The 24,495-nt window shown below is 45.2% G+C and overlaps 1 protein-coding gene and 1 non-coding gene across 8 annotated transcripts in view; one reads left to right on the top strand and one right to left on the bottom strand.

The window, feature by feature from the left end:
* Positions 1–24,495, bottom strand: part of ZNF536 (zinc finger protein 536) — a 449,081-nt gene that overhangs the window by 65,781 nt on the left and 358,805 nt on the right. The gene's annotated exons all lie outside the window — the stretch shown is intronic.
* On the top strand, positions 1,142–1,213 carry TRNAY-GUA (transfer RNA tyrosine (anticodon GUA)). The gene has a single exon. It is a non-coding gene; the product is annotated as a tRNA-Tyr (tRNA).

Here is a 24,495-nt window from a genome sequence, read left to right as displayed (position 1 = left end):
TAGGAAAGGGCCGATTTGCATTGCAAACGAACTTTCTGATTTATAGAGTCACCACGGGGTTCCTTATATGAGTCAATCTAAAATAGGATTTAGCTCATAGTGCGTCTAAAATGGGATTCAGTTGCCAAAATTCGATATACACACCATGTCCGCAACAGCCCCATCGCTACAGCCACAGGGAGAGTGAGGTATTCCAGCAGACTTGATTTTACTTTCTTCTCAAAAGGCTTTCCTGCTTGATTATCTCCCTTCCCCTCACACTGGCCTTCCTTTGGTTTACTAATGTTACCCTTAGCCCTTGGGGATCGGAGTCCCTTTCACTCACACCTCGGGGCTCTTTAGGGACTCACCACCTTCAGCTAAGCACTGGGTCTTCACCACGAGGAGCTGCCCAAGTCCTCCTGCCTCGCACTATATCTGATATTTGGGGTGAAGGGATTGCCCATTTGCCGAGTATATTCAAGGCTTAAAATAAGTTAAAGAGCACAAAAATATTCTATTATTTGATGCGTTAGCTCCATTTCTTGTAATCTGCTCTTGAAAAATCATCTGAAATGTGAGAGCACAGGGGGATTAAAAGGGGCTACCTTCATGTCCAAAGACATCCCTTGCGTTATATCTATAATATTAAAAAAAATATGAAACCACGTAAATATTCAACAATAGGAGAAATGACTATAAAATCCCAAATAGGATATTTAATTACAACCATAAATTTGTACATATAAAGAGTTTTAATAATATGAGGAAATGTTCATATTACACGTGTATATTACATGCAAAGTCATATGTATGGTATGTTTATAGTTATGTAGTAGGCAGGCACAGGAAGAAACCTGAAAGGAAATCAACTCAAATTGTGGCAGTCTTAATGCAGTGAGAAATGGCTGGGAAACATTCTTATTTTTCAATAATCAGACAAGAAAATGGTAAAAGTTGCTCTTATTTTTAGAAAACACAAGTTTATTTCTTTTATAAAAAAAGAAAGCATATTAGGTTAAAAGCAGTGAATTAAAAATAAGCTTCAAATTAACCTGGATATTTATTGTTAAAAACTAAAATTTCTATTAATGTCAAAGATCTTAGTTCACTCACATTGTAAAATCCTTTATTTGAGTTATTTTATACTTGAAATGGGGCTTCCTTGGTGGCTCAGACGGTAAAGCGTCTGCCTGTAATGCAGGAGACCCAGGTTCAATCCCTGGGTTGGGAAGATTCCCCTGGAGAAGGGCATGGCAACCCTCTTCAGTATTCTTGCCTGGAGACTCCTCATGGACAGAGGAGCCTGGCGGGCTACAGTCCATGGGGTCTCAGAGTCAGACACGACTGAGAGACTAAGCACAGACTTGAAATGCCATCAGCCCTATGTGCAGGCAGGTCCCAGCTGCCAGCGCAGAGGTAACTAACCCAGACTGAAGCTGGGACAGGAGCCGTACGTGCGTGGGAACCTGTGCAGCCTCACAGGGCTGTAAGGTTTCCAGAGCGCTGCCTCTGTGCTGTTGATAGGGTCACGGTACCCGACCCGAGCAGGTAAACAACATGCCCTCAATGGTGGGGCTGTGAAGGACATTATCCTGTCTCTCCTACATGACCAAGCACAAGGTCTGGTATAATGTAGCATCTCTACAAACGCTACACAGGAAATGAGTGTCTCTGAGCGTGCCTCTTGTGCTTTTGCCCAGAATAACTACCAATCCTGCTATTTCTCTGTGTTTCCACGTGGAGGGCCTGCACAGAGATGGGGATTCAGCGTACCTCCCTACCAGGCAGGTGGGTAGTGTGGAGCAGGTGGGAATCTCTTGGGCTGAGAACAAAGACAGACTGGGTTTGGATCTTGGCCGTGATTCTTCCTAGGAATAAACTCATTATGCCTTGATTTGCCAATCCTTAGAATTGGGAAAAATAATCTTATTCCCCAGGGATTTGGTTGTGCTGAATCAGGGCCAGAGATATAAGTCTTTTTTTAAAGGCTGGAACAGTGCTGATGGCCGAACAGAAAAATATATATATATGTTTTCAGTTAATTAAGATGTTATTTTATTTCTATTTCTGGCTATGGCAAAAGACTTGTATCTAATCAACTGTTCTAATGAGAATAAATAGAAAAACTGCATCAAAAAATTGTGTGTGTGTGTGTAAATTATTTTTAGGCATAAGAGGGTTATCAAAGAATCCAGGACTTGAGGGGCCCAGATTCTAGCCAGACGGGGGTAGGAGAGCAGGGCCTGTTTCTGGCACTGCTTTTCCCCTGCAGGTAGCTGTGAATTTACAAATGGCAGCTGAGACACTGAGAAGCTAAGCAGAGGTTTCCAAAGGACCAGAGAGACAAACGTTAGAATCTAGGGCCTGTAAAGTTAGAAGTTACCCGGTAAATACCCAGGGCTTGCAGTTATGACCCCAGCAGGGACATGCTTAGGAGTAAGGGCAGATAGAAAATAAACACACCGGTTTGATCTTCCCCTTGACTAAAGGCCTACTGGAAACGTAAATCTGGCCTAGAAGGCTGCAGCATCGTCTACCGCTGTGCTTTCCAATATGGTGGTCAGAAGCCACAGGTGGCTTCTGAGCACTTGGGTTGTGACTTTGTCAGAACTGAGATGTACTGTGAGTATAAAATACTCACTGCATTTCCAGGACTTAGTAAAAAATCAGAAAATACAAATATTTTTATATCAGTTACATTTTCAGGTGTATTTTGGACATCTGATATTAAATAAAATATATTATTAAAACTAATCCACCAGCTTCTTTGTACTTCTTTAATGTAATTACTATAAAATTTAATATTACATATATGGCTCACATTCTCTTCCTATATGACAGTGACAATCTAGAGGCTAAAACGACCTAAAATTTATAAATACGACGTTTGATATTCAGTAAAAAATTACCAGGCACACCATGAAATAAGACCAAATGAATGCAAATAAGAATTGAAAAGTGAGACAATAGATAATAGAAACAGACCCACACAAGATACAGCTATTAAGTTAGAGACTTGACAGGCTTTGAAATAATAGTAATTAATAAATTTAAGAAATAGATAACAAGGTGACGAATTTCAGCAGAAAATTGGAATCTATAAAAGAAATCAACTGGAAATTTTAGAATTAAAAATACACTCTGCTGTGCTGTGCCTAGTCGCTCAGTCACGTCTGACTCTTTGCAACCCCATACACTGCAGCCCGCCAGGCTTCTCTGTCCTTGGGGGTTTTCCAGGCAAGAATACTGGTGTAGGTTGCCACATCCTCCTCCAGGAGACCTTCCCAACCCAGGGATTGAACCCAGGTCTCTCTGAAATTAAAAGCTAGTTAGGTAGTTTTGACATACCTGAATAAAGAATTCATTAACTGGAAGAAGATTTCATTTGCAAAGTACACGTGTGCCCTGCTCTTAACCCGAAAGACATTTAAGTTTTGCACTTGCGATAGTCTGCCTTATGGCTACCTTCCAATTCCTGGAGTCTGCAAGATCTCCTTCCCAGAGAGTCAGAGGGCTGAGTGGTATTGGATGTCAGAACCTTAAAGGCCATCATGACAGGCGCAGGAGGCATGCTAAACGGAGCAGAGGTCTGGGTCAGGGTACAGGCCTTAGACAGAACCGGCCACACTGGACAGGAGGGTCAGGCCCTCCATCAAGTTCGGCCTTGGTATTCCCCAGAGGTCAGGAGCCACGTCAACAGGATAGCTCTGCAGCCCCACAGGGTTTTCTGACTGGAACATTCCGGGAAGAGCCTTCAGGGCTTGGCTGGTCCACTTCTGGGTGGTCCACGAAGAAGCCACCGGATGTTTATGCTGTGCTGTGATGTCCTAAACAAACAGCAGAAGAGAGAAGGACAGAGGGAGGAGGCCGGCCATTCTGTCCACATGGCAGTGGCCTTGCACAGGACTTCTGGAAATACCTTGCTGCTCTGTCTAACCCTCATCACAAAGAAAGACACAGCCCTCCTCAGAAGAGTAGTGTGAGAGACTACTGCTGCTGCTGCTGCTGCTAAGTCACTTCAGTCATGTCCGACTCTGTGCGACCCCATGGACTGCAGCCTACCAGGCTTCTCCGTCCATGGGATTCTCCAGGCAAGAACACTGGAGTGGGTTGCCATTTCCTTCTCCAATGCATGAAAGTGGAAAGTGAAAGTGAAGTCACTCAGTCATGTCTGACTCAGTGACCCCATGGACTGCAGCCTACCAGGCTCCTCCATCCATGGGATTTTCCAGGCAAATCCCGGAAAATCTACTACAGGCTTCATCAATTTTAGGTACAAGAAGGGTCGCTAAAAGTGAACACTAATCTGCTCTCACCAAGCATCTGGAAGGAAAAAAGGGCCTAAAATTCTAGAAAAAAAGAGATTTTACTTTGGATTCTAAGAAGAGCTTCTTGATAATCAAGTGAGCAGGATGTTAAAATTTGTGTTTCTTCTGCTCTTTAAATGGATGCTCCAAAAGACTACCCAGGGAGTAGGGGTTAAACGACAGGGATTAACACTTGCTTTAACCAAAGTGAGATGCCAGCTGGCAAGGAAGTGTCCAGACTCCCAAACTAGCCCCCAACTTGAGGTTCTAGAAGGACTGACTTAGAAAAGGCAGGGATCTGTACAGTAGAGTAGCTCTTCGGGGTGAGTTGCCAGTGTGCCGTGGTCATCAGCCCTCCTTCCACGAGGAGGGATAATGGCTGCTTCCCCCTTCAGGCTTAATGAACGGAGACTCAAAATGAGCCTGTCCCATGTTCTTTGGCATCAGTGGGACACGAGGTCATTGTAGGACCCAGCTTAGAAAAGTCATAAGGCTGGTGGCTGCAAGGATGGTAGGCCAAGGCGGGGAGCTGTGTGGGGAGTGGTTCTACTTCCAGAGGATTTGGGAACAAATGAAAAGTGTTTCCCAAGGTACAGATGTGGGTCACTATGGAAGGGAGCCCCTGCATAAATCCACAGCAAAAGACTTGGCCCCAGAGGCCACTGGAAGGACAAAACCACCTCCATAGGAAGAGACTGGATGTTCACTGTGGAACGCCAGTGTCTGAGAGGCTGGCACCCAGCAGAGAGAACATTCTAAAACTGTAGGTGGGGGCACCCTGAAGATGCGAGGCAGTCTGTAGAGAACTCCAAAAAACATCCAGCCCAGAGGAAAATACCTGCTGCGGCAATACAGCCAGCCCTGACTTCTAGATTTCATCCTGGGTAGGTGGGGGAAAGCTAACTCCACAAAATAGGTTTAAATAAGGAGAAAGAATAATGTCATTCATTGCTTCCACCTAGCAGACTTTTCTCTTTAAGTACAGAGATGATCAAGAAATCTGCTGGTCAGTAAAGAAAGGAAGCTCCTTGCTGGAAGAACACGCAAAATCATCACCCTTTAACAAGGAATGCATCCCGATCATTAGTTTTTATCCATAAAGAGATGAAGACCCAAGGAGGAGGGAGCCGGTTCTGAGGCATAGTGGTTCCTGGGAAGCCATCCGGTCCTGCCTCCACCAGAAAAGATGGCAGCCCATCACGGACTCAGCAGATAGGGCCCCAACTCTCGCCGTCTCTGAGTCTCAGTGACCCAGATGATCTCATTTCCTTCATCACTAAAATGATGGTGACCAGACCCACAACTCCTATGAGGCCAGCCATCATTCTGAGCTACCCCACTGAGCAACAGTCCAAAGGCTCAAGGTACCGGAGTGCGAGAATGCACTTTAGCTGGGCTGTTCGTCTTCTCTCAGGAGCCCCTCCAGAAACTGTGGCAGCCACTGGCACCTTGCAGCTCACGTGTGGCCCACAGGAGGGCTGCACCCATCATCTGGGATGCCCAGAGTGAGCCTGAAGCTGCCAGCTCAGTAAGCACCACATGGCATGGAGCTGGGTTTCCAGCAGGCAGAGAGGAGGTAAGCTCTTGCTGCAGTGTCCTGCTGTGTTCGGAAACCCCATCCAAGAGGCAGCGTATGGATCTGTGTATGGATCTGCTGTCGCGTAATGAAATGGTAATGGGAGGCAGTCCGGAGCGCCTCTCCACGCAGCCACCAACGGATGCCATCCACAAGGAGGGCAGCTGCTCCTCCAATCTGCCTGCTTTTTCAAGTCAACTCTCTCTTTGGAGACCAAGGACACCCTCGGCCACACCCAGGAGCTCTCATCGCCTCAGAGGACCATCTGCATTCAGACACTGCCCCCAACACTCGAGGTGCTCCTTGCTCCCAGCCGGAGCCCCTGGCAGCCGAGACCCCCATCCACATGGAAGGAGAGGGCAGTTTCCGGCCCAAGCAGGGAGCCATCTTGGACAGCAGTTGTACCAGTGCCCAGGGCCCTGAACAGCACACTCTCCCTCCCTTTGTTAAGATAATAATAAACACAACGCGGCAACAACAAAAGCCAAATAAATGATAAGCTCCGAAAAGAGCGGATGGGACTGTCGTCTTTTCCAGATACCTGTTCACCACGGCAGATGCCCTGTGCCAATGCTGAACCATCTCCAATACACGCCATATGCCTGTTTCTTTACTTAGCCTTGTTTGGGATGGGAATCCTTCAGAGAATGGAAGGTCCCCGCATGTTTGGCAAGCCAGACAAGGACACCAGCCGAATGTGCACAGGGATGCTGTGTCCCTGAATGCGCGTGCAAACACACACACACACACACACACACACTGTGTTCTTTTCCAGACCATATTTTAACATTGTTCATCAATTGCTTTTTTTGTGAACAATAACCAAATTAAAATAAACTCAGTGCTAAGAAAACAGAGCAAATGAAGACTGACTTAATCACACTTTTGCTCGAATCATCTAACTAAAATTTCGGCCAAGAATTCAGTCAGACACACGTGCACCAGGTACAGAAACACCCACACTTAATCTGCTTGCTTCTGAGATTGGACCAGAAGGGGCTTTGGATACACGGAGATGGTGAGCTACGCTCCCAAAATGGGAATCCTGTCCCCTTTGCGGTCGGATTGTCTGAGTCCTGGCCTCATTCACACACACAGACGCACATCCACTAGCATTAGCGGAGGGAACCGCAGCTGGGACAAACACAAACCAACAGGAAATCAATGGTGTTTCATCATCACGGGCCCTGGGCTATTCCGGTTGTCAGCAGGGGATCTGCTTGTCTGCCGCTGGCCCTGGTGCCTGGGAGACACTCCTTGGCTAATGCCTTTCGGGTATCCAAGAGGGGCCACCCTGACCCTGGGTATGGTGGAGGCTGGCTGATGCCCGTGATAGGGAGTAAGTGGCTGCCCCAGGAAATGGTCCCTCCTTTCCCCCAGGAAATGAGGAAGCTGGAAGCACAGCGAGAACCTCTCAAGGGTAATCGCTTTTCCTGACTGGTATCTTAAGCTTGTCAAGTTCTTAGCCAGAGCTTTCCTAGGCGAGTTTGGGAGAAGCATATGGTACTCGCCCAGTCCATATGACTGGCTGAGCGTCGACCACTACTGTTGATACAATATATCACTTTTTTCTCAATATTATGACAGCATTTGTCAATGAAAATTAAATTACTGTCAAACTTATCCTGCTAACTTACGGCACACCACCAGAGAAAGCCAGCACCGCGCCTTAAGCCAATGGGACCTCATCGCTATGCTCAACCAAGACGTGGGAGAAAAAGATGTTTGAGACTCTGATGCCAGTATGGGTGGAGTGCCAAGCTGGCACGGGGATAAAATAGAATTGACCTTCCTGCAGTCTCCACTCCTGGGAAGGGGCTATGCCGGGGGGTTGGGGGGGCGGTTAGGAGCAGGGGAGTGTCAGCACGGGCACTCCCGTGCTGAGCTAAGGATGAGCAAAGGACGGTGGTACTTTATGAGGGAAATACCACCACATGTTACACGCATGTGCTGGTTAAAAGGGGCGAAAAGATTACATCTCTAAAATAAAAGATCCTTGGGGTGTGTTTAAAATCTACTATTGCCATACTGAAGCCATCATATGGAAACATTTAAAAGCTAGATTATGCCTGAAACTAACATCAGCTTCTTCTTTACCTTTGAACAATGTCAGTTTTCAGCTCAGTATCTAAAACGGAAGATCTTCTCGCTGTATTTCCCCACTAAGGAAGTGAATTAATTGTGAAATTTTAAGAGTTTCCAAAAATTCACCCTTAGAATCAATTATTTTTCCCTTTGATCATCTTGTTGGAAAGTGTTTGGAAGCAAAGGGCTGGCTGGCAGAACAGTGCCAGGTGATAGTTGGGGGCCGTCCAGGAATCACAGTGCTTGTGACATGGGGGAGCTAGCCTTTCATTTTCAGTTCTCTCTCTGTCTCCACCTCTCTCCCCTCCCTACCACCATCCTACCCTCCACCCCATGCACTCAACTTCCCTATCTTCTGAAGAAAATACCTTGGGACTGAGACCAGCGGATGGAGCCCGATTGAGATTTTTGACTTCTTTGTTTTTTCCTCTGTGTCTTTCAAGAACAAAGTCTCACACTAATTTCAGCAAGTGGGCCCTGCAGCAACTGATTGTTAAAATTAGCATTGCCAAAGCTCACTGGAAGGAGTGAACACCCATAGACGGGGGCCTGGGCAGGGCTTCTTATTTTCAAAGAATCATGTCTTCCTGCAAGAACATTCCAGAGTAATGCCCATGGCTAATCTAGAAAGAGGAATAGAAAAATGCATCCCCAACAAGTATTAGGACATCACTGTCATCTTTTCGATCACACTAAGCAATTAACAACCAGAAAAAAGGAAACGGTTTCCAAAAAACTACCATTCACTGTTTAAATATTTCAAACAGAGGCTCATTCTCTTCTCTGTAAGGTTTCCCAAGACCTTTCACCTCCGACCCTCTCCAAGAGGGAAGCCTGTAAATGCAGAGCCCATGGGCTCCAGAACCCCCGAGGACAGGCCCCCTGGTTGTTTGGGGAGGTGGCAGTTGGGGCTATGTTTTACAAGCCCAAAGAGCCAGGGAAAGCTCCTCTTCTCACGGGGAGTCTCCAGCTATCAGCTGAGCCCTCAGTGGCTCAGAAAAGGCAATGTCCCCTCTTGAAGAGAATCGCACCCCATTATTCCTTGAGTGCTATGCCTTTTTTCCAACAATGTGGACACCCGTGCAGCTCTTAGGATACCCGGGTCGGCAATGCAGAAGGAAGCAATTTAGACAGCAGGTCTGGGGCCTTCTCCCCAGCACCCCTCATCTATGGCCACAGTGAATCACCCTCAAAACAGCCACAGTTCACTCAAGACTAGCAGTGGCATTGGGAGCAACCCACTCTTGCTTTATTAAACAAATGTGGACACAGAGGAAGCCGATGGGCCTTTAGGCTCCTCTGTCCATGGAATTCTCCAGGCAAGAATACCAGAGTGGGTTGCCATTTCCTTCTCCAGGGGATCTTCCCAGCCCAGGGATTGAACCCACATCTCTTGCATCTCCTGCATTGGCAGGTGGGTTCTTCACCTCTAGCGCCACCTGGGAATCCCCTTCTTCTTTACAGCAGGATCCAGATATTTGCAACTGGCTCTACCCAGCTGGGTAAAAGCGAACATCAAAGAATAGTCTTTTCTCTGTTGTCAAAAGCTCCAGCCTTTCACTGGAGTCATGTCCACAGACCCTGGCAGGTGGGGAAAGTCAGGTATGGAGGCTGGACCACAGGCTGCAGGATCTCAGCACAGCCATGATAAACTCCCAGCGCCGACAGTCGGATTTCCAGCCCAAAACCATTCTCCCCAACACAAAGAGGGGCAGCCTGGCGGCGTAACAAAAGCCAGTGTGGGTGGCAAGGTGACTGCACATTTCAGCTTGAATGCTCCGGTGTGGGGCTTGCACCTGATCACCAGATGCTTCAAGCAGATGGCCAGGGAGGGGAGAGCCGGCTCCTGGTTGCTTCTGAGGGGCTCCAGGAGAACCAATCCAGAGAGCCGGCCGGGAGTGCCCGGCTGCCCAGCCCAGCCTCCGCTCCAGGAGCACTTGCAGGGCGGGAGCCTGAGCCTGTGCTTCCAGGAGAGGCTTCCAAATATCCAGCAGCACACCTCAAGTGAGGAGCTCAAATGGGGAGTGATGCTCGGCCAGGCCAGCAGGAGTTCTTTTGTCCATGGAAGCTTTTAGCTTTTAGGATTTCTTCTCTGGATGGTCTTCTGGAACGGGCCAGGCTGCATCTGTTATCTGATCCAGAAGGTCTCAGTAAATGTGATTCATTTGCAGATTAATTTTTCAGCAAGTGGCTGGGTGAGCAATAAAAAGGAGCCTCCCTGTGGTGCCTAGGCCAGCCTAACTTCCTGTCCTGGGAAGGGTTGCGCTGACCTTGGCCTGGTGGCGGTTCCTGACAATGACCTAGGAGGTGCTGGAAGGTGGGAGCAGCCCTCAGATAGGAGGAGCAGGCAGGAGGGAGGAAGCCTGTGCCAAGGAGAGCTTTCTGGAGAGCTGAGGGTTTTTCAAAGCTTCCTCTCAGCCGAAGCTGCTGGCAAGGTCTGTAGGCCTGGGCTGAAAGGGAGGCTGAGCCCCACTCTTGTTCCTGCCTGAGGTCTCCTTTCTCTTCCAGGAAACCCATGTCCTTGTGTGCCCAGGCACACAGTCATGCCAGGGCAGACATGCACACACTCACACACAGCTACACGCACACACACACAGGACACATCTTTGGGAACATGGATCTTAGCTGTTTTATTTACTCATGTATCCCCCATCTAGAAAGTGCCTGAGATATACTAGGTGCTCAATAAATCTTGTTCTATGAATAAATGCATGAATACGTGAATGAATGAATGACTAAGATCTTTATTAACTCCATCCTCTTGTTTGTTTTCCTCACACATGCAACCGTATTTGAAATGACTTTGTTTACATGTTTATTTACAGGCTTATGGTCCATCTCCCTTCATTTGAATATAAGTTTCATTAGAGCAGGGCCCTTGTCTATCCAGGTCTCCTCGGAATGTCCTCTTCCCGACCCAGTGCTGGCACTAATAAGGATGCAGTATTTGCTGAATGAACAAGTGAATGAATGAAAGAGGCCACGTTTCAATCTCTCCCACCTGCTCAGCCCAGCTTGGGTAACAGCTGTAGCCCCAGGTGTTCTCAAGCAGGCCCACTGTGGGCCTCTTACACTCTGCCTCAAGAGATGAACTTGTAAGGACAATGACCCTCCACCCCAAAGTGCATTTCCCAAATCTGCTCTTCCTCACAGCTCAGGCTGAGCCAGGCTCTGCTCTCCTCCTTGGCACAGTTCCTTGATGTCTGCACATTAACTGGTGTTCTCTCCGGTTCTGGACTGGGGCCGGGTTGCTCAGATCTGTTGGGTCCAGGCTGAGCAGGGCCTCTGTGCTCAGGTCACTGTGAGCTCCTGCACACGGGGACCTCTCATTCCCTTTGACCTTGGCATCTGCCCACCCAGCTCTGAGCTGGTTGATGAATGGCACAAGAATGGCAGGTGGACAGAGAGGAACTCCCAGCAGATTCCAGGGCATAAGCAGGGCCAAAACCTAGGACAGCGGCCTTGTTTGCCAGCTCTGCAATCTTAGGCAAGTTACTTGATCTCTCTGAGTTTCAGCCCTTCATTTATAAAATGGAGATAATAAGGGATGCCCACTTCTTATGACTGTTCTAACTATTGGGAAGGTAAGCCCTGTCAAGTGCTCAGCACAGTGCCTGGCACGAGCAAGCACTTGTGAGAACTGCTCACGCTCACCTGGTACCTCCCTGCACTATGCTGTGCGTAGTCATTCAGTCCTGTCTGACTCTTTGCGACCCCATGGACTGTAACCCACCAGGCTCCTCTGTTCACGGGGATTCTCCAGGCCAGAATACTGGAGTGGGTTGCCAAGCCCTCCTCCAGGGAATCTTCCCAACCCAGGGACTGAACCCAGGTCTCCAGCATTGCAGGCAGATTCTTTACTGTCTGAGCCACCAGGGAAGCCCAAGAATACTGGAGTGGGTAGCCTATCCTTTCTCCAGGGAATCTTCCCAACCCAGGAATCAAACTGGGGTCTTCTGCATTGCAGGCGGATTCTTTACCACCTGAGCTACCAGGGAAGCCTCCCTGTGCCAGGCACTAAATACCACGCTCAGCAGCTGCAGGGGACCTAGTCTCCTCTCTTTCTCTGATAACGACCCCTCCCACAGGTAGGTGCTCAAAGTGACTCCTGGATGGATGAGAGCTGTGTGCTGTCCTGTTCTCCACATGCTCAGGGCAGGTGGATGCAGTTGTAGTCTCTGAGGGTTCAGGAGTGCAGGAATGGGGGGAGGGGACAGCACTGGGGTGAGCAGGAGACCTTGGAGGCCCCTGGGGTGGTGGCAGAGCTGCTGGGCCAGCACCGTAACAGGCAGCTGTGACTGGTGGCAGACCCCCCGGGCCCCAGGCTCTCCCACAAAGGCAAGGATTAGCCCTGCTGCCCTGGCCAGCGGCCAGCTCAGATCATTTCATTTGGCCTACTTAGCCTTCCCCAGGGGTGCGGGGAGGAGATGATTCATCACTGTCTGGGGCACCCTCGTGCAGAGAGCCTTCCACCCAAGGGGGGCTGTGAACCTGTCAGTCTGCGTGACATGACAACCACAGTCCCCAGGCCCTCTGTGCAGGAAGCCAAGGCAGGCAGGGTGACACTGGTTTGGGGTAGAGGTAATGATGACCACTCAGAAAACCCAGCAGTGAAGACAGGAATTTGCGCTTCCTGCAGCATATCTCAATCTCCTGGCCAGGGAGCAGGTCATGTCTATGCAATAAGACTCCCACACCACTGGCTCTCCTCCCGTGCCTCCCACCTGTCTCAGGCAGGGCTGCTGTGAGAAGAGCAAAACAGAAGCCCAGTTGTCAACTCAGGTCTTGGACAGCTCAGAGCTTCATAGAACCCGACAGCTCAAAGGATTGCGGACACCCTCCATGTGGTACACCAGGCTTGAAAGGCACCCTTTAAGGAAGAAGGGGATGCTACAGCCCAGAGAGGTGAAGTAACCTGTCCAAGATCACACAGCAAAATGGACTTGGACTGGGATCCAGTTCTCTTGTCCTCCAGCCTGGAACCTTCCTACATATGTCCCTCGCTCACCTGGAATCTATCCCTAGAAGCACAGATTGGTCAAAAGAGCTTACAGGGAGTTGGGTGGGGGAGAGGCCGAGGGCACACAGGACCTGTCTCATGGGGACGCAGCGAGGGCCCCCATGAGGATGAAAGCCCTAGCTGATCCTCCAACACTCGCGGGCCCAACACTCCTACGAATTAGCACCAGCCTGATTATGTTGTCTCCCTTCCCATATTTCAAGAGTTTGGCTGATTCTTTAAATATCCACGGTCGGATTTCACAAAAGAAGGATGCAGAGAAGGGAGGCCGCGAAGGTGAAGCTTCCGGCTGCAGAGCCGGTGGGGGACCCGGAGGCGGCGCGGGCTGGGCGGCGGAGCTGGCGCGCAGCGTCCGCGCACATCCGCCGGCGTTCCCTTCCCTTCTGCACAAGTAATTAAGAAACACCTGTGTTTCTCCGTCAGGCTGCACGTTTGGGGAGCGTCCCCACCCCCGGCGCGTGTCAGGGCCCGGCCCCCCCACGCCCACAGGGCAGCCCACGGCCTCCGTCCTGCATCCCCGAGGGGGACGCGAGAGGCCTGGGGGCCTCAACTCCACGGAACCTGCCTCAAAATGGCTGAAGCCCCTCCGCCCCCCAGAACTTTGAAATCAGGATCGACTTCTCGACGGGCCTCCTTGCCAACACTCACGCCCATGCCAGCTTTCTCACAAACGAACAGCTTGTATCCCCATGAAAATCAATGGATGGAACAAATTGTATTAAATTATGTAAAATGATACTAAAGAGCACATTCTACCAGTGAAAAGAAAAAAAAAAATAGTAACCCCCCAGAAAATCTTATTTTAATAAATCTGGCAAAATTATAGAAGAGAATTTGCAGGAAAAACTGCTGAATTTTTATGACACTTAAAGACACATCTTTTGGCCATAAGCAGAGACGCAGGATTTATCCCCGCATAGGTCAGCCAGCCATAATTCTTTTGTGTGTCTGACACCTGTGAGTTATTTAGCCCCCCTGTGCACCAGCCAGAGATGTCTCCTGCCTGGCTCCCTCCGCGGACACCGGCCGCACTGCGCGGCACAAACAAACAGGCATTTTCTGGAACCAAATTTCCTTCCCTTTCACATGGATTTTACCCACCCCCCCCCCCCCTTGGTAAATAACTGTAATTAGCATTGAACTTGCAGTATAACCTCTTGCCTATATGCGGCAAAAAGCATTTAAAAATATTTTAGCCACTTCCACCCTTTCAGTTTCCTAGCACAGCTGCCATTCTTTAAAAAAAAAAAAAAAATCAAGAATGTCCTAAGACATGGCAGTTTAATAGGTCAGGAGACCCTCCTCAGCCTGTTCCCTTTCAGCTCCCACTCTCAGAAGGTCATGCCAGTCTCCAGCACACAGGCTTGCAGCGCTGCCAGGGCGCAGAAACAATCAGAACACAGGAAGAAGTCAAGTCCAGAGCACTTTATCCTGCTTCTGTCTACAGTTTAAGTTGACTTGGCTGCTGCTGCTGCTAAGTTGCTTCAGTCGTGTCCGACTCTGTGCGACCCCATAGACGGCAGCCCACCAGGCTCCCCTGTCCCTGGGATTCTCCAGGCAAGAACACTGGAGTGGGTTGCCATTTCCTTCTCCAGTGCATGAAAGTGAAAAGTGAAAGTGAAGTTGCTCAGTTGTGTCCCACTCTTAGTGACCCCATAGACTGCAGCCCACCAGGCTGCTCCGTCCATGGGGTTTTCCAGTTGATTCAGGGGGCTCCCTAAATGTGCTACACTGGAGAGAAGGCGATTTTGAATCTTGTTCCCCCCACTTCTCAGCCATATGACCTAGAACAAATGTTTAAACCTGCCTGAGACTGTCTCCTCACTCATGCCAACTGACCAGTTCTCATGATTATTGAGGTAATTCAAATAACATCAAACTTCGAACACAATTCCTTGCACAAAGAAAGCATTTCCTAAATGGTTGCTTCTAATAGTTGTAATTATAATTGTTATAATATTAATGTATGGTATATAAGATAATAATACTGTTTGTACTAATAATCTTCTAATTATTTATAATGGTAATTTCTCCTGGCTGTGATGTATAATAGGGCTAGCCCAGATTGACTAACTTTCCTCTTAATTCCAATTTGGAAAGCTGTTATTGCACAGAAAATCCACACACGTGAGTGCTTTTTAGATCAAATGGTTCTTATGCATCTGTTGGTCAAGTGAATAATGTCTCTGACTCTGAGGCTAGGTCAGAGTGTCACCCAGAGGGTTATACTCTGAGGGTCACAACTGTCCCTTATCCCATGATGGGCAGAGCTCACTTCTACCCAGTCACTGATGCTCACCTTGGGCCCAACCTGAGCTTTGGTCTCATCCCAAGCCTCATGCAGGGGTTCGTTGGGCTGGGCTGCTTTCCCGATGGCCAGGCCATCAGCTCTGTTCCTTAACAAACCCATAATGCTATGCTTCCTCAGTGTTAAGACTCACATACATTCTAAATTGAATGCATCTGAAGCAATAATGCAATTTACAATAAGCACTGGACTTCTTTATGGTTTCCCTCAAAAGATGGCCCATTGTATGGCTGATCGTATCTGAAAGTCTAGAATGATAAGAACATGTGATAGTAAGAATAGAATGCTGCTGCTAAGTCGCTCCAGTCATGTCTGACTCTGTGCGACCCCATAGACGGCAACCCACCAGGCTCCGCTGTCCCTGGGATTCTCCAGGCAAGAACACTGGAGTGGGTTGCCATTTCCTTCTCCAATCCATGAAAGTGAAAAGTGAAAGTGAAGTTGCTCAGTCGTGTCTGACTCGTAGCGACCCCGTGGACTGCAGCCCACCAGGCTCCTCCATCCATGGGCTTTTCCAGGCAAGAGTACTGGAGTGGGGTGCCATTGCCTTCTGGGATGCAAACTACAATGTGTAGGATGGATAAAGAAGGTCCTACTGTCGAGCACGGGGACCTATATTCACTGTCCTGCGATAAACCATAATGGAAGAGGGTATGAAAAATAATGTATATATTTGTTTAAGTAAATCACTTTGCTGTACAGCAGAAATTAGCACAACATTGTAAATCAACTATACTTCAATTAAAAAAAAAAAAGAATGCTGGCCCCTAGGAAGCCACCTCTCTTTATGCTAAGTACCCTCCCTACACTATAGGATCACTGGGGCTTTGATTCATATTCCTGGGCAAGGTGTGGGGAGGACCCCAAGATTCAGAAGAAGGGCCTAGATTCCACAGGGCAGGACCAGGATTCACAATGGGAATGGAGATCAATGTGGGAGCTTACCTAGATGATCCAGCTTGGGAAGGCTAGGGGCAGAGCTGAGCCAACAGGGAGGAGCCTCCTAGGTGTTCACCCTGAGGCATGTGGGAAGGCTGAGGCATGTGGGGCCTTGAAATCACGGAAGGCCAATGCCAGCCCATCAGGGCCACCAGATGAGCTGAAGGCCCCTGAAGAATGGCTCAGAAAAGAGTTGTAAAAATGTCACCCTGGTTTGCTAACCCCTCAACCCCAGGCATCCCGTGAAATGGGCATTGTCCTCGCCCACCCGGCAATGTCGACAGCCAGGCCTCCAACCCTGGCACTGTGGCCAGTGGAACAACAAATATAAAAATTCTCCCCAAACAGTCTGAAAATACAGAGGTGTAAAGCACGGCATCCCAAAAAAAGCCTCCTGCTAGCGGGACTATTTTTAAAAAGGTTTTTAAGAGGTGTGAAAGTGAAGCTGTCTATTACATTTCTCCAGCAAAGCACCAGATCTTCGGTTTTCTAACAGCTGACACAGAGCGGGTGCTCCTGGTTCACCAGTGGGAAGGAGGTCCTGCCTGCTCTTGGCCCCAAGCCAAATGTGGCCCCAAGGGGGAAATGATGGAGCTTTGTGAATTAGGCTGCCCAAGCAATCGAAGGGAAAATTGAACTCTCCTAAACACTGTTGGTTCATAGAATCGGAATTAAGGTGAACTTTGCTGATGTCTCTGAGATTTTGCTCCTGCTAAACACCATTTAAATCTGCATTATTAGCCCCTTCATAGGGAAAGTACAGCTGCTGCTGTACTTACAGCTTTTATATACAGCAAATTGCCAAAAACACCCAAATAAATAACAGGGAATCTATTCTTCCCGTCTTCCAAAGGGTCAGTTGAAAGCCAATGGAAATAACTAACTCTCTCGCTTGCATCAGCAGGAGAAATGGACGTTTCAAGCCGGGAAGTTCATGGTGAGCTAGTTTTGGTTACTAAAGGTTTCCATTTAAATGCAGAAGCCAGAAACTTATTTACAATCTTCTGTTTGAGGAGCGTGGATATGAATTGAAGGGCACCGCAAACCATCTAGGGGACCGTTTCAAACAAAGCGCTTTAGTTTAAAACACAAATCAACCGAGGAGAAGCCCCCCCCCCCGAGGAAGACTGGGAGCACAGGTGGTGTTCGATGATGTTCTGAGGGTCCTGACCTGAGCCCCCAACTGTCTGCGCAGGCTTGGCGCCTCAACTCCTTCTCCCAGCCACTCTCCACCCCAGCTTTATGTCTGTCATAACTTTACATGCTGTCAGGTTTAAAACAAAAACATAGTTACATTATCACGCTGAATTACGGCTGACGGTTGTAAAGATATTGTTTTTAGGTCTGGCGCTTAAAGGCTGCCCTGGATAGCTTTCAAAGAAAATGGAGCTCTCTCGGGCTCAGATTTCATCTCATATGGACCGTTTGATGAGCCTGGAGATGGAAAAGGATACTTGATTTTGGCCTCTGGGAGCCCCTCCTGAGGAACAAGAACTCACCCTACTCATAATAAGGAGAAGCTGAGCCGCAGCCCTTTCCTAAAACTCTGGGTAGTCAATTCCCCCCAAAAGGTCTTTGAATCATCTGTAATGATCTATACAGGAAATAATCTATCCAAATCTAACTGCTTCACTCTTGGCAAACATTTTGCTTTTTAATCCAGTATCTTAAAACCTCCTAAACTGATCCTCCACCCCTCCTCTACCCAACAAGCATGTTAGATGCTGTTCTTCAAACCTTAACTAAAAATACTTTCGAAAGACAAATGTGATATTCTAAATGTCACCACCAAAAACTATAAGAGCAGTTATTTTCTATTTATCACAAATATTGTCTGACGCTCTGTATCTGAAGAATACTCTTGATTAGAAAGGTCCTTCCTTTTGTTCACTGTTTCTAAAAATATAAAGACTATTATAAAAAGTAAAATCCTACTACAGGTAACACAAATCTTTCCCATCAGACTTTTTACTTTTTTTTTTTTTGCCAGAATTGGGGTAGCACATTACGATGAGGATTCAAAAAGAATAATTAAAGTTCTACATGGACACAGATCTGCCTCAGGGAGGACCTTTTATGTCGTTTTGCATTTCGCGTGTCATTCAAAAGGTTTGCAACTGGGAAATGATGTTGAACTAAAATAAGACAAGAACACATTGACTGAAATTATACCCTGTCCAATGAGTTGACACCCCTTCAGACAGCTCACCACGATGGCTCTGGAGCCACCACAGCTCTACGTGTGGGTGACATTTAGACTCTGCACAGTGGCGCAGGGAAGAAGCAGTCTCAGAGTGGGGAGTGTGGATGGTGGAGGAAAAGCTGAGGTTCACCTGGCACCTGCAAGTCTTCCATCCGCTGGATGAACAGGAGTTGTAGCCAAGCAGCTCCACTGGCCCTTCCGGTACCCAGTGCGCTTTCTCTGGTTTGGACCCACATAGTATTCTGTTTTGAGGGCTTAATACTTGGCAATAATAGAGTTTCACAAGATCCCAATGTCTGGGAGTAGAGTGGAGGCTGCCCCTTTAAACAGGACCTATGCTCTCCAGTTTTCCACAGGGCCCACCACTCCCTATTGTGACTTGTCATTGAGACTGAGTGTCAGCCAGCATTTATCCCTACATTTGGAGTGTTCTCTTTACAGAAATGTAAAGAAACATTTCTGTTAACTTGTACTGTTCCTTTAAAAATAAAGGGATTAAAAAAATAAGAAAATTTATAGGTGAAGCAGCATGCTTTAAGTAAGATACAACAAAGGACTCTTCTTTGTGAAACTGAAGACTGTCCCTATAGGTATATGTACAAATGTCAAGGCCAGGTCAGTCATTTATGCCGCTTGCCTGGCATCTCTGGGCATTTATTGAGCCCCTACTATGTGCCAGGCACTGATCTAGATATCAGAGCTATCAGCAAGCAAGACTGCTCTGTTGCTCAGTCATGTCCAACCCTTTGTGACCCCAAGGACTGTGGCCCGCTAGGCTCCTCTGTCCATGGAATTTTCCAGGCAAGAATTCCACCTACTATGTGCCAGGCACAGCTCTAAATATCCGAGATATCAGCTGGCAAAGCAAACAAAAATTTCTTCCCCAGGGAGCTTGCGTCACCGCAGGGAAGGGCAGGAAATTAAAAAGTACATAGACACGAGAAATAAAGGCTTTATATGCATGCTACAAAGTGAAACACGCTAAAATGAAAAAAATCGAACAGAAAAAGAACACTGGGAGTGTGTGGAATGGAATCCAGCTTTGAATACGCATTTGAGTTTGTGAGCTCTGGGCTTTGCTCTTTCTGCCTTTGTGACCCCCACCAAATTTCCTGCGGGAAGTCTTCCCTGACCACCTTCTCCATGCCTGTCTCTGATTTCTCTGAGGGACAACAGCGCTGACTACAGGCCATGCACACTGGTCCTAAGGAAGAATATGCCTTGAGCTGCTTCAGGGACCTGGGTTTTCCAGTTGGTACGGTGGGGGAAGTGGAGTCCCTGCCCTCCACAAGCCGAATCTAATCTGGGGTTGAAGCAAGCATACAGACTGCTGTACTGAAAGAAAATACTGAGCATTATAAAAGAGGTTGAAAAGAAATAGTAGCTGAAGTTCAGTGTGGGGGGCATTACCTGAGCCAGAATGTGAGAGGTGCACTGAGGTCCTCCCATTTCTTCACTGCTCCACTGAGCTCCTGTCTTTGACTCCCACCTGACAAGATGCAGCCAAGTCTTCTCATTCTGCACTCAAGGCCTCAGCCTCTTTCCAACCCAATTTCCCCTAGTCCATTTCCTCCAGCCAGTCACCTCATCAGATGCCTCAGCTAATGCTGACACCAGAAAAAAAGGCATCAGAAGTCTAACTACCAAAAAAAAAAAAAAAAAAAAGGAAAAGAAAGAAAGAAAAAAGAATATATATCAAGACAGAAATTTCTCCAGGAATGGATAAGAATGTATTGGAACTTGACATGCAATAATGCTCAACTTGCATGCACAATAATGAAAATAGAAGGTCTTTGAAACAGAATGTAAAGAAGAGATACAAAGAATCAAAATGTAGATGATCAAACAGGAGAAGGACTTAGAAAGGAATGGGAAAAAAAATAAAATCACTTTTTCAAAATAAAGAATAAAATAAAATAAAGCCATTCTTTAGAAATAAAAGTCTCATTAGAAGCAGAATTAATTAAATCAACACTGCTGACAACACAGAGATATATATTTCAGGCCTTAAAGAAAGGAATGGAACCTTTGGCTGAAATAGTACTCAAGTCAGGAAATCCTGATGCACTTTAGATTTCAAGAATAAAGTAAAAAAACCTATAGATTCCATATGAAAACAATAACAAGTAAACAAGCAAATAAAACAAAAACAATAAATCAACAAAAGGTTTTCAAATACAATTAATATATAAAGTTATATGGGGTTGCAAAGAGTCGGACACGACTGAGCAACTGAACTGAAAGGTAACCATTACAATATTTAGTATACTACTTTTCCATACCATTGGTGAAAAAAGATATACAATCACACACACAACAAAACAAAGAAAGCTCAGATAATATAGCAGAAGACGGGAAACAAAATATTAAGTCAGAAGAAAAGTTAAAGTACAATCAGAGTACTAGAACCAAATATATTTTTTACATCAACAAGTATAAATGGGATAATCTTACCTATTAAGAGAAAACAAACTTACAGAAAAGGAAAACAAAATATCATGCTGCATTTTTGACTCATCTGAGGCAAAGTGACTCAGAAAGATTAAAATTATGATGATCAGTAAAGACAGACTGTGAACACATACTATAACATAAATTAGGGTTTTGATAATTTTACCAGGTAAATTTAAGTTTAAAGTGGTGGTGGTTTAGTCACTAAGTCATGTTCCACTCTTTGAGATGCTATGGACTGTAGCCCACCACCTCCTCTGTCCATGGGGTTTCCCAGGCAGGGATACTGGAGTGGGTTGCCATTTTCTTCTCCAGGGGATCTTCCTGATCTTTCCAACCCACATCTCCTGTGTCTCCTGCTTGGCGGGCAGATGCGTTACCACTGAGCCACCTGAGAAGCCCATATGTTTAAAGTAAAACTATTTACCCAGACCACTGAAGCACTTCATAATGATCAGTGAAAGAAGACACGCAAAGATCTGGTTAGGTCACTGTGCTGCAACATATTGAGAAAGAAAAACCCGAAAACAGGACAGCAACAAAGAATTTTTTTAAAAAGCCAAAGTTACCAAAACAAAATAGTAATAGAAAACTTTCATTCACACTCAGTCCACCACAGTCAGGAAGATAAAAATTAGAAGGGATATAAAAAGTAAAAATAGTATAATTGATACGGTAAGTCTAATAGACATCTGTCAAACTCCACCTTCTTAAAATAGAAAATGTACACTCTTTCCAAATGCCTGTAGAAGATGAACAGAACGATGGACCACAAAGAACACTGATGCAACACCAAAATCGAGATAGATCACAGGGTCTGCGCAGTATCTATATGCATCTAGATATTAATACCTGAAATAGAAAACACAGCAAAACAACAGAAAATCACACTGAAAGTCTTTCAAAGGTGAAAGTTACTTGAGAGAGAATACAAATTAAAAAGAAAATTGCAGAATCCCTGGTTTAAGAAAAATCATGGCATATCAAGGGAGTTAAAGCTATAATGGGGAAAAGTCATAACCTTTAAAACATAGGTTATTCAGTAAGAGAGCATGGACATAAGTGAGCCAAGCATTCAATTCACAGTGAAGAAAAAGAGGAACTAAATACATCTTACTAAAGTGAAAAGAATTATTAGAGTGACAGAAGACATTAATGAAAAACATCTAATGAATATATATCTTTGTAGGGGAAACACAATAAAATAATCTCTAGCTATCTCAGTGGTGCTCAGCTAGGAAACATTTTTTCCCCTACGTGACATTTTGCAGTGTCCAGACATATTTTTTGGTTGTCACAGTTGGGGAGCTGCTTGGGCACCTCATGGGCAGAAGCTAGGGGTGCCGCTGGGCATATGATGGTGCCCAGGACAGTCTAACAGCAAAGAATTACCCACTGAAGTGTCCGTGATGCTGAGACTGAGAAACTCTGAGTTGTCTTAATAAAGACAAAAGAAGGAAAGCGGAGATTCACAAAATGAGAAATAACAATATGGATATGACCACAGGAAAAAAGAAATACTAAAGTATAGAGAAAATAATACATTATTTCATCTTGTGCAAATAATTTTAAGTAGATAGAATGAATATTTTTTTTGAAAGTAGAAATTACCAGAGTTAACAACAGAAGAGAAAGAGGTCAATTACCATGAGGAAAAACACTGAGAGAATTGTCAGAGAGCTATCTCAAAAATGCACAAGGCCCAGATGTTCTCACAGGTTAATTCTATCAGGCCCTCAAAAACAAAACGATATCAATGCTAGTTAACTGTTTCAGGGCTTAAAGAGAGAAGGAAAATCTCCTAATTCCTTTCCAGAAGTGTCATAACATTGACATCAAAACCTGACAAAGACCTAAAAAGCAAGAAAAGCATAAATCAATCATACTTTTCAACAGCAATGCAACAAATCCTAAATGTTTTTAAAAGTAGACTTCTGCAGTAGCGTGTTAAAAAGGATAACGGGTCTCTGTCAAACAGGATTGATTCCATAAATTAAAAGGTGTTTTACTATTAGGGAATCAGTTAATATGACACACTATGTTAACAAATTTTCAAAGAGAGAAAAAATATTTTATCATCTCCACAAATCTATAAGAGGCCTTTATAAATTTAAATACAAATCCCTGCTTAAAAGAAATAATTAACAAATAGTAATACATGTGTGTTTCTGAAACATACATATAACAAGATGCTTAATGCAGGAATGCTCAAATCATGAGCACTGCAATACAAACAGGCTCTCCACTGCACATCATTAATGAACATTTTTCTCAAACATATTAGTCATTGCAGTGGAGAAGGAAAAAGAAATATGAGATTCTAAATTTGTTTTAAAAGGGAAGATTATTATCAGTTGTAGGTAATATGATTCCTACATTAAGAATACTTAAGAGAAACTACTAAAAAAAATATTAGAAACAATAGGACAATTCAGCAGTGTGGCTGGTTGTAAAATGAATATTCAAAAATCAGTATTTTCTATTAATCCAAACAATAACCAATTAGTGAAACATAATTGAAAAAAAGGTGGGATTTACAGTGCAATGCAATGTGAGGAAGAGAGAAGTAAGAGGAGAGAGAGAATACCTAGAAATAAACCTAAATATAAATTTTAGAGCCTATACAAATAAATAAAAACAAACAATAGTTGCCAATGACTGAGCAACACAAATGGAAAGCCTCAGTTTGCTCTTGGGTATAAGACGCTAAGCCGTAACAATAGCAATTCTCCTTATACATTTATAAGCTTATTGTATTTCCTCATCCCTCCACCAGCAAAAATATTCTCCTGAGTATTTTAAGACTACAAATCATAAAGCAAACATGAAAATATATACTGAAATACTGAAAGAGAGAAAGACTTACCAGATACTACATTAAATTATACATATAGCCATTAATGCAATTTGGAACAGGTGCAGAAATAGCAGGCAGGTCAGTTGAGTAAAGTGCACAGAAATGAATGTAAATGCATTTGAGAATTTAGTAAATATTAAAGGTGCCTTTTTAATCAGTCAAAAAAAAAGATTTATTTTAATAAATGTTATTTAGTTAACTGGCTAGCCACTGGGTTAGGGGTAGGATAAAAAGTAACAGTGGAACCTTAATTCTCTTCCAAAATAAAATCAAGATGATAAAAAATATAAAGGCAAAAAATAATCATAAAAGATAATATAGATCATAAAAGATAATCATAAACAGATTAATATAAAATCTAGGAGTGAGTCACAGAAGCCATAATATGAGAGCTAAATCTAAGTATAAAAAAATCTAAAACCTACCTCAGTAAGATAAAAAAATTATAAACAAAATCAAAAGGCATATGACAAACTGGGAAAAATATTTATAACACAAATGACAGGAAAGGGCTAATTTCCTGAATATATAATAAGCGCTTGCAAATCAGCGAGAAATATATCAATCATTCAATAGAAAAAATAAGACAATGATATGAGAAAACAATTCACAGAGAAAGAAATATAAATGACTTATAAACATATGGAAAGATATTCGATGTCACCCATAATTAAAGACTTGCAAATAGAAACAATGGGAGACCTATCAGATGGGCAAAGCTTCCATCTCTGCCTTGAGCAGTTATGTTTCCTAGGATTTGTCTTAAA

The sequence above is a fragment of the Bos grunniens genome, chromosome 18 (genome assembly GCF_055505025.1).
Source record: "Bos grunniens cultivar Pamir isolate PY7600 chromosome 18, Bosgru_T2T1.0, whole genome shotgun sequence".
NCBI lineage: Eukaryota > Metazoa > Chordata > Mammalia > Artiodactyla > Bovidae > Bos > Bos grunniens.
This window is presented reverse-complemented; position numbering and strand designations above follow the sequence as displayed.